The sequence below is a fragment of the Ammodytes marinus genome (genome assembly GCF_949987685.1).
Source record: "Ammodytes marinus genome assembly, chromosome: 18".
NCBI lineage: Eukaryota > Metazoa > Chordata > Actinopteri > Uranoscopiformes > Ammodytidae > Ammodytes > Ammodytes marinus.
In genome coordinates this window covers 20,991,673-21,007,376 of record NC_137222.1, presented here as the reverse complement: position 1 = coordinate 21,007,376, position 15,704 = coordinate 20,991,673, and positions in this window count along the sequence as shown.

Here is a 15,704-nt window from a genome sequence, read left to right as displayed (position 1 = left end):
GCTGTCATAATGAATGATCAAGTTCATATGTATGGGATTGTCTTTCTGTATTTCTTACAGTGTACAGTTTCGTGGTTGCTCACAGTCTCATTGGCTTGGGGTTTTTTTGAATGACGGGCGTCTTGCTAAAAAGGAAGCGTCCCTCCTCCTCATGGGGGGTATGAGTGTTTCCCAGGCCCAGCAGGCGCACACACACACACACACACACACACACACACACACACACACACACACACACACACACACACACACACACACACACACACACACACACACACACACACACACACACACACAGGTCCCAGATCATTTCATAAACCATGCTGCACAACAAGTTGCTTATATGGGATACACTGTGTTTTCACTTTGTGGTCATGATCTCAATCCGTCCAAGTTTAATTTTCCTACACGTGTACGGTTAGAATGCAACAAAGTGGCTTTCGTTCACATGTGCCACAACCAAAGCTCAACAACAGTTTGTTTTTTTAATGAAAACTAACTCGCTTAAAGTATTTACTGACAATAGGCTTATCTTTTCTAATCATCCCCTGCCTCGAGACAAACCTCTTTTAATGGCAGAACGGCCTTGAAACCAGTAAAAGATTCATAAGTACCTCTTGGGTTTTCACTTGTTTTGCAGGTAACACTTTACAGTAAGGTACACAAAAAAAGAGTAGTTACCCTTTTAAAAAGAGTAATTTACCTTTTACAAAGAGTATTTTACCTTTTAGGTTAACTACTCTTTTTAAAAGGGTAACTACTCTTTTTTTTGTGTACCTTATTGTAAAGTGTTACCGAAACACATTTTTCCAGTCTGCACTAAACGACCCAAGTAAGAGCCACACATTAACTTGTAATGTGCAAAACTGCTTTTCATTTCTTTTCATTTACCACTTTATATATCTTTTTTTTTTATTGCATTCTTCCTGGCCGGGCCACACATTTGTCTCACAGACATACGGAAGCGTTTCAGTGGATTGCATAGACCTTCAGTGTGCTGTGTGCAGTCGGTGGTTGTGGTTCATGACTCAGTGCGCCACATAGTGGTGGTCATGGAAAAACCATTAGGAAAATGTCTGAGATGGATCCACATGCAGGCTCTCTCTCTTCTCACAGGGATTCCACACTCTGCTCATTTAAGAAGAGAACATTTTAACTGCGTGTCTGTTTGGAGGGATTCATGAAAAGTATTTAGACTGCATAAACATCTCCTGCAGTTTGCTCCATTAGTGAGTGAGAGCAGATACAGAAAGACTTCAGAATGGTAGTTGAACTAATCCTCATAACAACAGTACCACGGAGGGAGCTCGTCTGAGGGCTTGCTGGGCTCAACGGGAGGATTGTAACATTTACAGAGACACTGAACAGTCGCCGCTGTAGCTTCTGTTTGCACACACACAGTCTGATTTATTTCCACCTGAATAATCTCGTCCAACTCCATCTCGCCCGGTTCAAGGGTCCTCTCCCTCTGTTTAGCCCCCCGACGCCTCAGTGTGTACACTCATTTTCAAAACCATCAGGCTTCTCAGAGCACAAAATGAAAATAGCTTCAACAGAGGCCACACTTAAATGGATGGGTAGAAAATACTTCAACTACATTCTACAAATAATGCATTTTTCTTTTCATTGTGCAAGGACACAAGCTCCGAGGTGATCACCTGCAAAATGAAGTGGAATACTGCAGGAAGGGCCTTGAGTATGCTTGTTATCCCATCAAACTATGTATCAAATGCATGTCAAATCATATATCACAAAAGCACAAACACACATTTGTAAATATACTGTATTTTTATTTTTATTTTTTCCGCATGTGAACTATCGCATCAGCTGCATAACATTATGATTAAATGTACCCCCATATATACGGTATATATATATATACTATCGCATCAGCTGCATAACATTATGATTAAATGTACCCCCATATATACGGTATATATATATATATATATATATATATATATATATATATATATATTAGTGGTGGGCCGATAACGGCGTTAACGGCTGCGTTAACGCCAAACTCTTATCGGGCGATAAAAAAAATATCGCCGTTAATCTCTTAATTCCACCTCCTGTTCGGCTCAGGGGAGATGCTGTTCGCCGTCGGGGTGAACCCCCTTCCGCACGTGAAGGCTCGCTTCACGTGCGGGAAAGCTATAGTGTGAGCGGCCACAGCTTGTATTTTGGTCATATCTAACACTGGACTGCAGGCCTATATAAAAGTGTTGTACCTTTGCTTTCTTTGGGTTAAAAAAAACTCCATCAACTCAGTATCCGTCTAGTCCAAAAAAACTCTGTCAGCTGCTGCTGCAGACGGTGTGCAGACGTGCTCGGAGAATCGGCATCGGCGCATCAACAGTCATTCAATGCAGCGGCAGTAATCATACAACCGAACGGTGTAGAAAGTCCCGTCAGTTAAAAATAGTGATCCAGATTTTAAATCCATGTTAAAATCGGAAGGATATAAAGCTAGTTAGCTTAAAAAAAGTAGCAAACATGTCAACTGTGATGTGTTCAGGCCGGCTCAGTAATATGATTGATGTGTTCAAATGCAACACAAAAAAAAAGAAATTTGAGATTTTGGCGAAACTTGTTTTCCCAGCAAGATAAAATAGATAGTAAAGATGGAATGGAATTATGACCTGTTTAATGTCCTATCTAGAGCTATGATCATATCAGCAATTAAAGCAATAATACAAGTTCTGTTTCAACAAAATAATAGAAAATTATCAATTGTGATATCAATAAAGACTTGGATCGTTAAGGAGTCTTGAAAATGGTATCAATATCAATACAAATTAACTCTCCTGTCATCTGAGAGAAATTAAGATGATTTAATTTTTTTAACCGTTAGTATTTACCGGTTAAAAATATTATCGGTTGACTGGTTTACCATGGACATCCCTTATACTGTATAAATGTATATCATACATTGTATGTTTTTTTTTGTGTTATCCCAGTTAAGTTTATTATTAATTTTTTATCATTTAATATTACTTTTAATAGTTCCGGGACGTTGGAGCAATAACCTGGTGTTTTGACACTTCAGTGTGCACTGTGAATTTGAAATAATGTTCAGTTTTTGAATAAAGATGCAGCATTTACAAATGTTTATTTTTTTTATCCGATTCATCGATTAATCGAAAAAATAATCGACCGATTAATCGATTATTGAAATAATCGTTAGTTGCAGCCCTAAACAATTCATCGTTACCTCTTATGGCCTACAGTTCAAAGTTCATGTTTAACTGAATAAACAGTTTGTAAACACAAGTACATCTTGTTGAACATTATTTATTTTCATCACCAATTATCATAGTAGAACAGCTTCCTCAAGCAGTTTGTGATGCATGTTGGAAACAGGAGATGAGCCCCTGGTCTGATGCGCCACCTGGCTTGAGAAACACGTTCTCAAAGACTTACTTTGAGTCATTATTTAGGGAGCACACGCATATTATGAATGAATTCAAATGAGCCATTTTAATCTAGATTAATCTAGATTAATTTCAAAATTAATCTAGATTAATCTAGATTAAAAAAATTAATCTATGCCCACCTCTAATATATATATATATATATATATTTTTTTTTTTTAAATATTTTTTTTACAGCTGGGCAAATTGTGCCCAGCTGTCAAACTTTGTGGGCGTGTCAGTGCTAAAACAGGGCAGATTGTTGGCGCTATTTTGCCGCAATTCATGGATATTAGCTCATGCAATACATTCTTAGTGGATGAGGCCCAATGTGTTCAAAACAGATTTGGAGAGAAAAAGAACAAAACTAACATCTGAATTGTGCAACAACTCTAGTTCATGGCAAAATGTGATCGACCTGACATGTTCCATCAGGGAGAACCTTAGGAGAATACACCTTTTGGATGCATTCCAATACCTATACATCCTTGCTATTAAGTACGACTGAAAAAGATTTGGTATGTCCCAATACATTATGTCAAATGCAGTATTACAAATAATACTGTACATAATCCAGTCATATGTTGGCAGTTTGCAAAACATCATGCTTTTTTGGCAATTCTGACCCACAATCCACTGTGCAGCAGGAATGACGGCACAGTGTTATGACGAAATAAATAAGTACAAGTATGTCCTAATTGCATACCTACTTCATGCAAACTACATTCTTTTTATTGACAGCTGCAGTATGGTAAACAGCAAGAGAATATGATATGGAACGCAGGGCATGTTTCAGTCTGACAGATTGATTGTAACACTGATTAATCCTGAGATGAAGCTAAGCCTGGAAAATGACCTGACCTGGACCAGGCTAGTCTGGAGGAATCAATTCCCAAGGAAATGTAGGTCCGAATTATCGAAGCCTCCTTTAGGAAACATATCTTCCTGTACATTTTGGGACTTACTGTAAGTTACAGTAATGTAAGGCTGGTTAACTGGTAATGTGTCTCTATGAAGCACCTGTCTGTACCTATAACTGACCTAAATCCACCTTACAAAACCTGTAAATAACAGTGAAATGCAGCCGCTGTACACCATATATCCTTAAATCCCTTCTGAACAAAACTGACACAAACCCAACAGCACCCCTATCTTCTTCTTGTAGGCTTTGTTTACTGTAAATCCACCTCACACTGTGTTTGTTTGGGTGTCTTGGTAAGGTCATTGTGTGTATGTGCGCGCGTACACGTGCATGTCCTGTAAATGCGTGAATCTGTTTTGCGTGTGTGCTTGATAGCTTTAGCGTGTGTTTGTGTGAGTGTGTGTGTGTTTATGTGTGTGTGTGTGTGTGTGTGTGTGTGAGTGTCAGACTGATCACCCACCTCAGCCCCAGACTAATCCATGAGCTATAATCACCTCATCTCCCCAGCTAAAGTGCCTGTCCTACTTCATTTATGGCCGATATACGTCTGTGTTCCCCAAGACAATGGAGTCATTATAAATTAGGGTCAGTGGGGCTTGCCAGCGCAACACACAGCAGTGCATCCTAATGTTTCTCATGGCCTTATGAGTTGACGGCCACATACATGCAGGAATGAGATCTCTATATGAAGCACACATGTATGAAAGGCTGTTTTTCCATAGGACACTGAATCACATAAGTGGTCAATGGTGAGGGCAGCAGCGAAGGCTACAGATAGTTCAGATTTTCTTTCCTTTTCTTTATGTATGCAATCTATAATAAAACCAGCGCCAAACAAGTGCCACCCAGTGTTTATGTTGTGACACAGGCATCACGGCACCTCAGTCCATTAACAGCTCGTAAACAGACTGTACCGCTGCATTTGGCTCTGCAAAAAACAAGCCACTTCAATACTTTATCTTATATACGTAAAAGAAAATATATATATTTCACCAAAGTCATTTTAGTTCTACATTGTATTAACAATGTAGAACTACATTGTTAAGTGCTTTTGCACAAAGACCTATTAACCCCCTGCATGTCTGGCTGAATCAGTGCTACTGTAAGTGCCATCAAGTATACTTTTTTAATTACATAATTTGAATGGAAGGTGAAGAAATATGAAGAAAAAAGTCTCATTATGCTGTGCATAACCTTTGTCTTAAGTTTTGCTTCCTGCACAAAATTGGGTGAAAATCTTTAAAAATAAATTTACAAAAAAAAACTGCCACAGCACCCTGCCAAGTGTTTTAATTTTTTCTTTTCTCATTGTTTCAGATTGACTGCGTGTACCCATGGATTGGTTGTGTTCTTATGGACACGTGCACTTTATATTCACCTTATTAGGGATGTTCAAAAAGCAAGAGGTTTTATCTTAACAGTTTCTTTAAATAAAACACTTTTTTTTAATAAAGCTGCAAAATGCAAAGGAAATTCTAAAAAGTTAAAAGGCATCAAAGAAACTACAATGAAAATAGCCATAATCAAATTACTATAACCAATACACCTTTTCAAGAAAAGACTAAATCTAAGGCCAAGTCAGGCGCCAAAATTATCACTGGACTTGAAGCATGAGACAGGACATGTTTACCTTTTCAATATTACAAGCATCTTGTCCCAGTCTTAACCAAAGAGTTTTTGTAACCTAAACCTGACCACATTCGGGACACGGTACCAAACCTCAGGCTCTTGTGTCAAAGTCTGGTGCACTGCTTTATACAAGCACCGTAATTGCAGTCTAGAACATGTTCACAATTATCTTCTAATGGCTAGCACACATTTTATAGTTGCAAACACCTATTGAGCGAAACAATGTGTTGAACATAGTATTTCAGTATAGAGATCATTTTAGCATCTTTGGACCGACCCCAGCCACTAATTATTGATCTATACATTTGTACATGCGACATAAGTGTCAGTTCATTGACAGTGCTGGCTTGCCTCAATTATATCTATAGAAAAGATCGATGTCCGATTGTGGTTGCGGTCAATTATCATTCTATGAGCTACTGGTCCCCAACATGGTTTTAGAAAATAGCCATTCTTATAGGAATAGATTGTGTGTTAGAGATTGATCTTGACACTTGTGTACGTTCCTGTACACTTAACAATTCTTTTTACCTCTTCTACTCTTACCAATTGCACCATATGACTTCCTTTTACTTTCACCTTTTTTTCTTCGTTCCCATCATTTCAGACAGCTCGTAACGCTATCGCCATCTCCTCGCAGTTAAGTAAATGTTTATCTCTCCCCCTAGGGAGCGGTTTATACCTCTGTCTCTCCATCTTCATTCTCTCTGTCTAAAACTCCAGTGTGAACCTACCCAGCTGGCCTTTTGCATGCAGCAGTCCTGTACAGGACGTGGGATGTTGAGGTTAGTAGAAGAAGAATAGCCTCCAATAAAAGACTTGGTCATGGGGGAAAATATACAAATTAGGGGGAAATAGGAGTTGAGAGATGAGCGGCGTGAGGAAGATGCACGATGACAGGCAGGTTTTAGGACCAGGAAGACGTGGGAGGTCTGAGTTATTCCCGTCGATTCTGCACTTGTAGGGTCTGTGTGTGGCACCAGGTTGAACTCTTTTTGTATACATGACCCCTGCAAACACAAATACACAAACTCACACTTGCACACAAAAGCCCAAGAGTATGTGTAAGCTCACACCAAGACACACATCACATGCTTTTATGGAGAAAAAAAACTTCTCTCTATCAATGTTTTCATAGCGATGTTTCCCTGCATGTAGGTAAGTAATGTCTGTGACCCGTGGAGCCTGCCCTGCTTAAAGTCATTCAAAGTGAGGGCTGCTGACACTGGAATGCTAGCTATGTCGGCTGAGGGGAGGTGCTCTCCGCTTTTGAGCATTTATACCAGTGGCGTGCGCAGAGGGGGGTGGTGGGGTTCCCCTTTTTGTAGCCTTTATATAGCCGGCATGTGTCTGAGTCGTAATGGGACAGCTTCATGCATCACTTTTGCCCTATTGTCACAAGAGTGCTTGGGTGGCCGAAATGCCCCTACTCATTAACCAGTGTGCATGTTTGCCTGACCAAAACACCCTTAAGTATCCCTCTTTTAGGCCCAAGTGTCTGTTGAACTAATGCCCTTATGTGCTCAACAAAAGTGCCCCTCTCTGATCAATCATAGTGTCTCTATAGTTGATTAGTGCCCCAAAGAGCCAATTGTGTGCTTATTTTCCACTGAGCAGCACAGTTCGGTTCGGTACAGTTCCACAGGGCACAGTAACCTTAGATCTGGCTGGAGGTTTTCACTGCCGATAGTTCCTTTACTTGTTAAGCAGGGTGTATGCTGGATGCCCATAGCCGCTGCAAGAGCCAATACAGTCTATGGGTCAAAGCCATTTAACGGCGATGGTGCCGGCAGCTACACTACTATGATGACATTATAGCAGCGGGACACAGCATTGCATCTGATTAATTCAAACATACAAAGCAATCTATATCGCACCAACATTTTTCTCCAAGCACAATATTTTTCTCTCTTGCGGAAGTTGACTACACATGGCGGTTTATCCCTACCATACATACGTATTCTGTGGACCAATCAACGGACTGTATTGTGTAGCTCCAACCTTTTGGGACCACTTAGTACCCCCAATGGAAGAGTGACAAGAATATAGGTGCAGCACGGTTCACTTATTTTGGTACACTTCCCAAATTTTTACAATGGAAACGCAATTAAATGCGAGCTGAAGGATCCGCACCACTCATTGGAAACAAGGCTTTATTGACCAAAGTGCCTCTGCAGTGGACACTGAAGTGAATTGAAGGTGAAGTATGGCTATAGTTCAGTGGGTAGGGTGGTCGACCCTCAACTGCAGGGTCGTTGGTTCAATCCCCCGTCTCCCTGCCACATGTCCAAGAGTCCCTGGGCAAGACACTGAACCCTAAATGGCTCCTGATAGTTAGCTTGCACCCTGCGTGGTAGCTGCTTCTATCAGTGTATGAATGTGTGCTCCAGTTGTAAGTTGCTTTGGATAAAAGCGTATGCTACAATGACATGTAATGTAATGAAATGGTATGCTAGTCGAACCAACATGCCCCATCTGATTGACCAAAAAGTGCCCTTGATCAAATGTGCCTCTTTCCAATCAAAATGCCCCAAAGTGCCCCCGTACATCCTCTGGTTTAACTGGCCATCTAGCCGGCTCAAATGCCCTCTGATTAAACCCATTAAAATCAGACCCCTCTTTGTCCCTAATGAGCCTAAGTGCCCCTGTGGTTTTTGAAAGTCTTTTTTACATGAACATAGGGATATATAAAAACCCGGAACTTGTGCAAGTTGTATTTGGAATGGGCAAAGATTGGCAACCCAGGATCAGATCTATGCAGTCTAAAACGAACGCTGAGAAGGCCACAAAGACTAAGCGTATGTGTCACCCGAATCTAAGCCAAATCCGCCTCAGGGAGTTATACCCTGTGAATCTGTAGGTCTAGCGCTCATATGCTCATTGATCGTCCCTTATTGCCCTTTCAATCAATCCACTCCCTCCCATTCTCATAACACAATTTTGTCCGCCTGAAATGAGCTTATTCCTATAGCCGTAGGAGGCTAGATTAGATTTGGGGAGAGGGATAAAAGACAGAATGGAAAATTGCTAGAGAAATTAACATATATTGAGTTGTATTTATGAGTCAGTGTCCAGGTTTTAGCCAGTCTTTTGAAAGAAAAGCAGAACAATATCCTTTACAGTATGTGGGGCCTGGTCAACAAAAGCAGAAATTAGCTTGGGCGGAAATGACCACTTAGAGATTGACTCATAGAGCTACTTCAATCAGAGAGTTTAATTAAACACACGGCACTTACACCTTTTTAGTCCTTCAAATGAAAAGGCCCTGGAATTAGCTTAGCCGGCTTTCATTCATCAGCCTTTGAACTGGGGCTTTTTCAAGCTGAAATATAGGCACTTGACCATAACAGGAAATGGGGAGCTGTGAATGAGACTAGTAAAACAAAATCACTCGGTAAAGTTTATCGGCAGCCAATGATCGAAAGGACCCATCAGCTCATGTGTCCCACCGGACAAACTATAGGCGGGGGGATCATGCGTTGGTGGGATGAGATCCCGACCTGACCAGGGTCATGAAAGGGAGGGGGTATACGGGGGCTTTGGCCAGGCAGGAGGGAATACATTGTCTGGCTCTGCTTCCGACAGATATCGGATCGCCCTTTGGGAAGATCTCTGGGAAAATGAAACAGACACTTTTCAATAATGCTGGTGGCCGCTATTACAGGTTTTGAAAATAAATGACTTTTACTGCAGCCAGTCAGCCTGATTTGCAGAGTGTAGAGCATGCAGAGACCCTCGATAACACAAATAAACTATTGCGATATGGAGTGTTGATGTAAGGATGTGATACTTTTTACATCAGTGACTTCAGATTCAAACATAATCAAGGCTACAATGCAGAACAAACTGATCTTCCACAGAAGGCTTGCATCTAGTGATTATTTGCATTATCAATTCATATAATGGTTATTAGTTTGGTATATAAAATAAAATAAAAAGTTGCTTGTTTTGTTTGACCAACAGTCAAAAAAAATATTTGCTTTACTATCTTATGAGAAAACCAGCAACAATTCTTGAAGGCAAGTCCAGTTGCTTGGGGTAGTATAGGCCATCTGCCTACATCATAGGCTGGTGAGATCAGCCTGATCTTGCACGCTTCATTTTTGTTTCTCTCCTGCAGATCAGTCTGTAATTTCTCCAATCCCCATTAGTGGAAGGCCGCCATGATTGGTTCATGAAGTCGTCAATCTAGCCTTCAGTCACCCACTTTCGTGCGAGCTTCACATTAATGTATCTCCTGCAAATTAGCTAGGGAGATCAGGTTGGTCTCGCCATGACAGTGGCCACCAGCACAGACCAAGCTCCATAAAGAAATGGTTTTCCTTGTTCAGTGGGAGAGCTTGACTTACCGGAACAGCAGCTCGTAGTATTATGCACACACAAATATGCTGTAGATCATTAATAAATCAATCAATGTAAGAATGTTGAGATAGTACTGTTTCTGCTGTGTGAATGTTGCTGAATTACTCCGTTGGTAAATACATCAGTGCCGTACCTCTGCATGTCTAACGCTAGTTAATAAAGACTAGAAACGCTGGCAGCTCATATTTCCCCCCAGGACTTGATTCAATTAAAACATTTAGACCTGACAAAGAGCCATGTGTGGATTGAAACAGGATTTAATCAAATCCAAAGACCACCAAATATGAGTTGTCAGCCCTGCTCTTCCTCATTTGTACATCTGTGGCTTTCATTGTTTGGCTCAGGACCAAGAATTTTTGCACAGCATCCTGCAAGCTACCAAATCAACATGAAACAGCCAGGCACCGAATGGGAGCCAGCTGCTAGATGTAGCACTTCAGCATATCAGTGATCGGTGCTACACGTGGTGACACCCGTGTGTTGGCAATACAGAAAACATTGCCACGAGGATCACCTGAAAGCAGTCATCAACATGAACAGATATTTCAATGCTCAATGGAAAGACAAATGGGTGTCTGGCAGGTAGCTTGTTGAGATGATGTCTGTATCTAAACGTCAGACAAAAACACAGCCTTATAGTGTTGATATGTACAATATCACGAATATGACAAGCTGCGTTAAAAATTAAGCTCACCTTCAAAATATTTTTTTTTCTTAAACCTGATGCTGCTTGGATCGTGGAGGTATTCACTGATTTTGACAAAGTGATTTTGACAAGCTTTCTTGAGAATTGCTGACTCCACCCTTTAAGTGTCATCATGTCACTTAAAGGGACTTTCAGCTCAAGTTCAACTCAAACTGCAACTGCAAACTTTCTACATTTTAATTATGTGCCAATGCCGGTGGGAGTGACTTCATTTTAGGACTAAACTTTTGATATAATGGCATAACATTCAAACATCAACCTCACTGAGCTCAATCTATAATAGCACACTGCTCCATGTTGGGCATACGTGCATGACTTGTAATGTAGATGTTATTACAGCGCAGCTACTTCACAACTCTCTCTCCGTCTCCTAATTAGCAGACAGCCTGTGGAGAAGAGTGGGGCTGTGGTGACTCTGCATTGGCTGTGGCTTGGTAATGATGGATCACAGGCGTGTGTGCCAGCCCAGTCGAGTGGCACAGCCAAGATTTAGAGAGCAGAGACAGGGGTGCAAAATATCTGCATGTCCACAACGTCTTCCATCACATAGTTAGTCATGGAATATGTTGTCATCTTAGACCTCTTAAAGAGAACTAAAAAAAACAATAAATGCAAGAAACAATACACTTTTACTTTAGACTTTTTTAATTGCTTTGTTGTGGTTTTTAGACTGCAAACATTTGAATAGTTTCTGTCTTCATAGATTGCACCCAGTAAGGTCATCAACATAATATGAAACAAAAACTTAAATTGATCTATTTTAAAAGCTAAAAAGTACATTTATGGTTAGATTTTAGACAAAATAAATGTAAATTCCATGTTAAATAACCATGACAATATATGCATGCTCTTTTCAATCCCAATGTCTACTGTGCCTTTTATGCCAGACACAGCTGTCTTCTCTCATTTCATCTTAATGTTTGGCCTCCTTTGCAGATGACAGCTCACTGATGTGCTGTGCTGTTATCTCATGTTACTGTACTACTGTACGACTGAGCGGCAGCATCTTGCATCCACAACTGACATGAAAGAGTACGCTAACTTTACCCTTGTCAAACCTGCGGATAAATATGGAGTCACCAAAATACACATATATGTAGGGTTAGGTGGATGACCAAAACTAGATAGCTACGTCTAGTTTTTTTACAACCCTGTCATGAAACAATGTAGTCAGTAACACAGATCAGATGACTACCAAAGAAGCTAAAATAACATGCAAATATGTAAGATTTGCCTCTTAATATTTCATGAATCACTTGTGACCTGTTAAGACAATGACAATCTGAAGATTTCAACTGACAGTACCACCTGTTAGGGACCAATCTAGGGAGATCAATTTGACATTTGAAACCGTTTCAACCCCAAAAACCCCAAAATGAAACACATTTATCTGAACGAGGCAGAGAAAAGACTAGAGGAGGAGAAATATCACGAGGCAAAATTTCTTCAGGCCTCATAAATATAAAGTTGGCTCCTGACAATTGGGAAGGGCCTAAAACTTTGGCTTTACTTTTTTTTCCTTTTATCCAGCTCCAGTTCGTCAGATTTATGAAGCCCTTTTTAGACATGAACGTTGTTAAAGGGGCCACCCACCGATTTTACAGTCTGTCTACAGGTCTATAGGTGCACTAGGCCTACTGGATATGTAGAAATAAAATACAAATGATATAAAAAAAGTTACAAAAGGAAACAGCTAGCCTTCTTGGGGCGGCAGTGGCGAAGTGGGTAGGGAGTTCGCCTCTGGTGTGCAGGGTCGGAGGTTCGATCCCCCGTCTCCCCGCCACATGTCGAAGTGTCCCTGGGCAAGACACTGAACCCCGAATTGCTCCCGATAGTTAGCTTAGTTAGCTTAGCACCCTAGTGCTAAGCCTACCCTGCGTGGTAGCTGCTGCTATCGGCGTATGAATGTGTGTGTGACTGGGTGAATGTGTACAAAAACAATGTAAAGCGCTTTGAGTCTGTGATAAACGGAGATATAGCGCTATACAAGTCCATTTACCTCGCTCTCTCCAAAGGTAACACCATTTGCCTCCAGCATTTATCACTTATTAAAATGTTTGTTTAGTGCATACAAAAACCAAAAGCATATTTTATGGGGACTTATGTGCTTGGACAGCATTTCCTGCAGTCTCCACTGGTTGCCTGGCAACTGCTCAAAGCCAAGAAACATTCTGACACATAATGGACTAAATAAAAAAGATATGAGGTGCTAATTGGGGAGCACATGTTTCTGCTGGATATAGCCATACTAGATGTTTCAACCTAGCTTCAAGTCTTTGTGCTAACTATTAAAGTATCTCCTCATGTGACCCCTATGTATGGTATTTCCTAGAACTTTTACATTAAAGAGGACCTATGATACTTTTTGACATGTATGACCTATAAACATTGTTATAATGATTTATAGTCATGTTTAACCATACTAGCTTATCAAATAATGACGTGCATGCATTTAGACGTATTCCCTGCTGACCGTCTGGGGTGGCTGTGCAGAGCACTAAACACTAGGGCAGCCGGTCGAGAAATCACGTGTTCAAATCGGTTCAGAATTTCCTGGTATTCTTGTCTGCAGGTGAATAAGGTAACGCTTATTACATAGAAATATCATACTTACATTAAAAGGATAATTTTTTTACTACAATTTTTTCCAAAATGTTTGAATAAAGATGCAAATTTGGCAATATCTAACCAGTAATACATACATTTGCATCTCTTTAAAAACCAAAAATGTTAGATAAAGCTAGGGTTTTAATCTTTCCAAATGTCTCAAATGTCAAATACATTGCCGGCATGTTTTAGATGACAAAATGTATCATAAATCAGACAATTCACAACGTGAACAAATCCTTCAGAATAGTGGAGATTTTTTGGTTTAGATGTTGAACAACACTAATGTTGAGATAATGGCTGTTAAAGAGGGTTGTGAAGAGAAATATACAGATTCAAGCACAACATTTTATTTATAGTTGTATGAAAAAAGTTATGTTATGGGAGCAAAAAATAGACCAATATAAAGATTGACCAGTGCTTGAAAAAACTATGTTTTTGCCTGCAGTCTTGCAATGGGAAAATACGTTTTCAAAATCCATACAGCTTGTGTTAGAACTGATAACTCTATTCTTTCTGTGAGTAGTAGTTTTCAACTAACTTTCTGTTTTCCAACAAAGCAACTGCTTCCACTCCAGCACCAGGTGCCATGGACTAGTCAAGCATGGAGGCTCTTTGATTTATTTCCCTGTGTGTGTTTTCAAAGGTTTTAGATGGCTTTACCAAACAAAATAAAGACTTTATTTTTATGTATTGCCTCAAGTAAGGGTCATACATACCAGAGGAGTGGACGCTTCCTGCCACAAATCACTTGGTTTCAACCTTTGCTCAAGGACACATCCACAGTGAGTGACAAATTGATTGCTGTAAAGATGAAATGCGTACTTACCAAGTCACAGGTTGCCCTCTGCAGCTATCGGGTCAACCTGCTGTAACCAATGGACACCTTTGGTCTCATTCATTGTCTTTACTTTCCCTGCACAGAGGCCTCATCCCTCACCGTTCTCCTTGAGGACAGATTTAACCTCTAGAGGTGATGTATTTGTTTAGTTAATCTCCTTTACAATCCCCAAAAGCCCTCGCAGGAGAATTGTCAGGGAGGATTATTGGGTAAACCTGCTGCTATAGGTGGCTGCTTGGAGTGAAAGCAGGGGGTCTCTTGACTAAAGTCTTTGCAATTGTATTTTTCTTGTTAAAAGATATTAGTGCGTGACTTCTGTAGCCCCCATGAGGAATTCTGAGTAATATCAACAACACTGTCCGCGTAGCTACATGAGATAACCCTTCGGTGAGTGTGCATGGATGTTAGACCTTCTGCTGTACGTCCAGGGTTTTTCTTAGCAGTAGAATCAAAAACTGAAACATTTCTTTGGGCGCGCCTTGGGATTTTCCAGAGTCGGGAGGGCGACACCAGTTTGTAAACACTGCCATACTGAGAAATACAGAGATAGTTTTGCAAAGCTCATAAGCTATACGTATATCAACTTTGTGTCAACTCGATTAGTGATGGCTTGAATGTAACTGACATTAATTTATATTAAAAATGTATGCACGATAGCTTTAAACCGAATGATTACACTCAATTGTTAGAGTCATCGATCTAAAAAGATATTTTTTACTATTCTCGCAGAACATGATACTTTGACATTGACATTTACCTGACAGCGGGGGATACACAAAGTGAACGAATTCCTCTCAGTCCCTGGTTTGTGTCACACAATGGATGCGGCCTGAAGTGATTCATAGGAAGGTTGAATGGGTGCTGGCAGTGATGGCTCAAGGTAATCAGCTTTTCACAGCACTGGGGGGCACCTGGTTATTGTAACCTTGTCATGGGAAAACAAAGGATTTCTCATAATGGACTGAAGCGAGCAGTGTTACAGAGAGCAGAACTCAATCTGTGCCATCTACAAAGGCAGGTCGCTGGTGTGAAGACAAGGGAGGAGCAGTTTCTCTCCCTCTGCTCGTTTTATGGAGCAATGAGGTTGAGGTAAAGGTGCCATCCAATGGTGAAGATGGTCATGATTACAAAGATGGAATTAGTCTCTGTTGTCACCTTTGTGGAAACAAAGGGCAACATTATTCATTGTTCCTTTCTGCTCCTGTTGCAGTTTCCATGAAC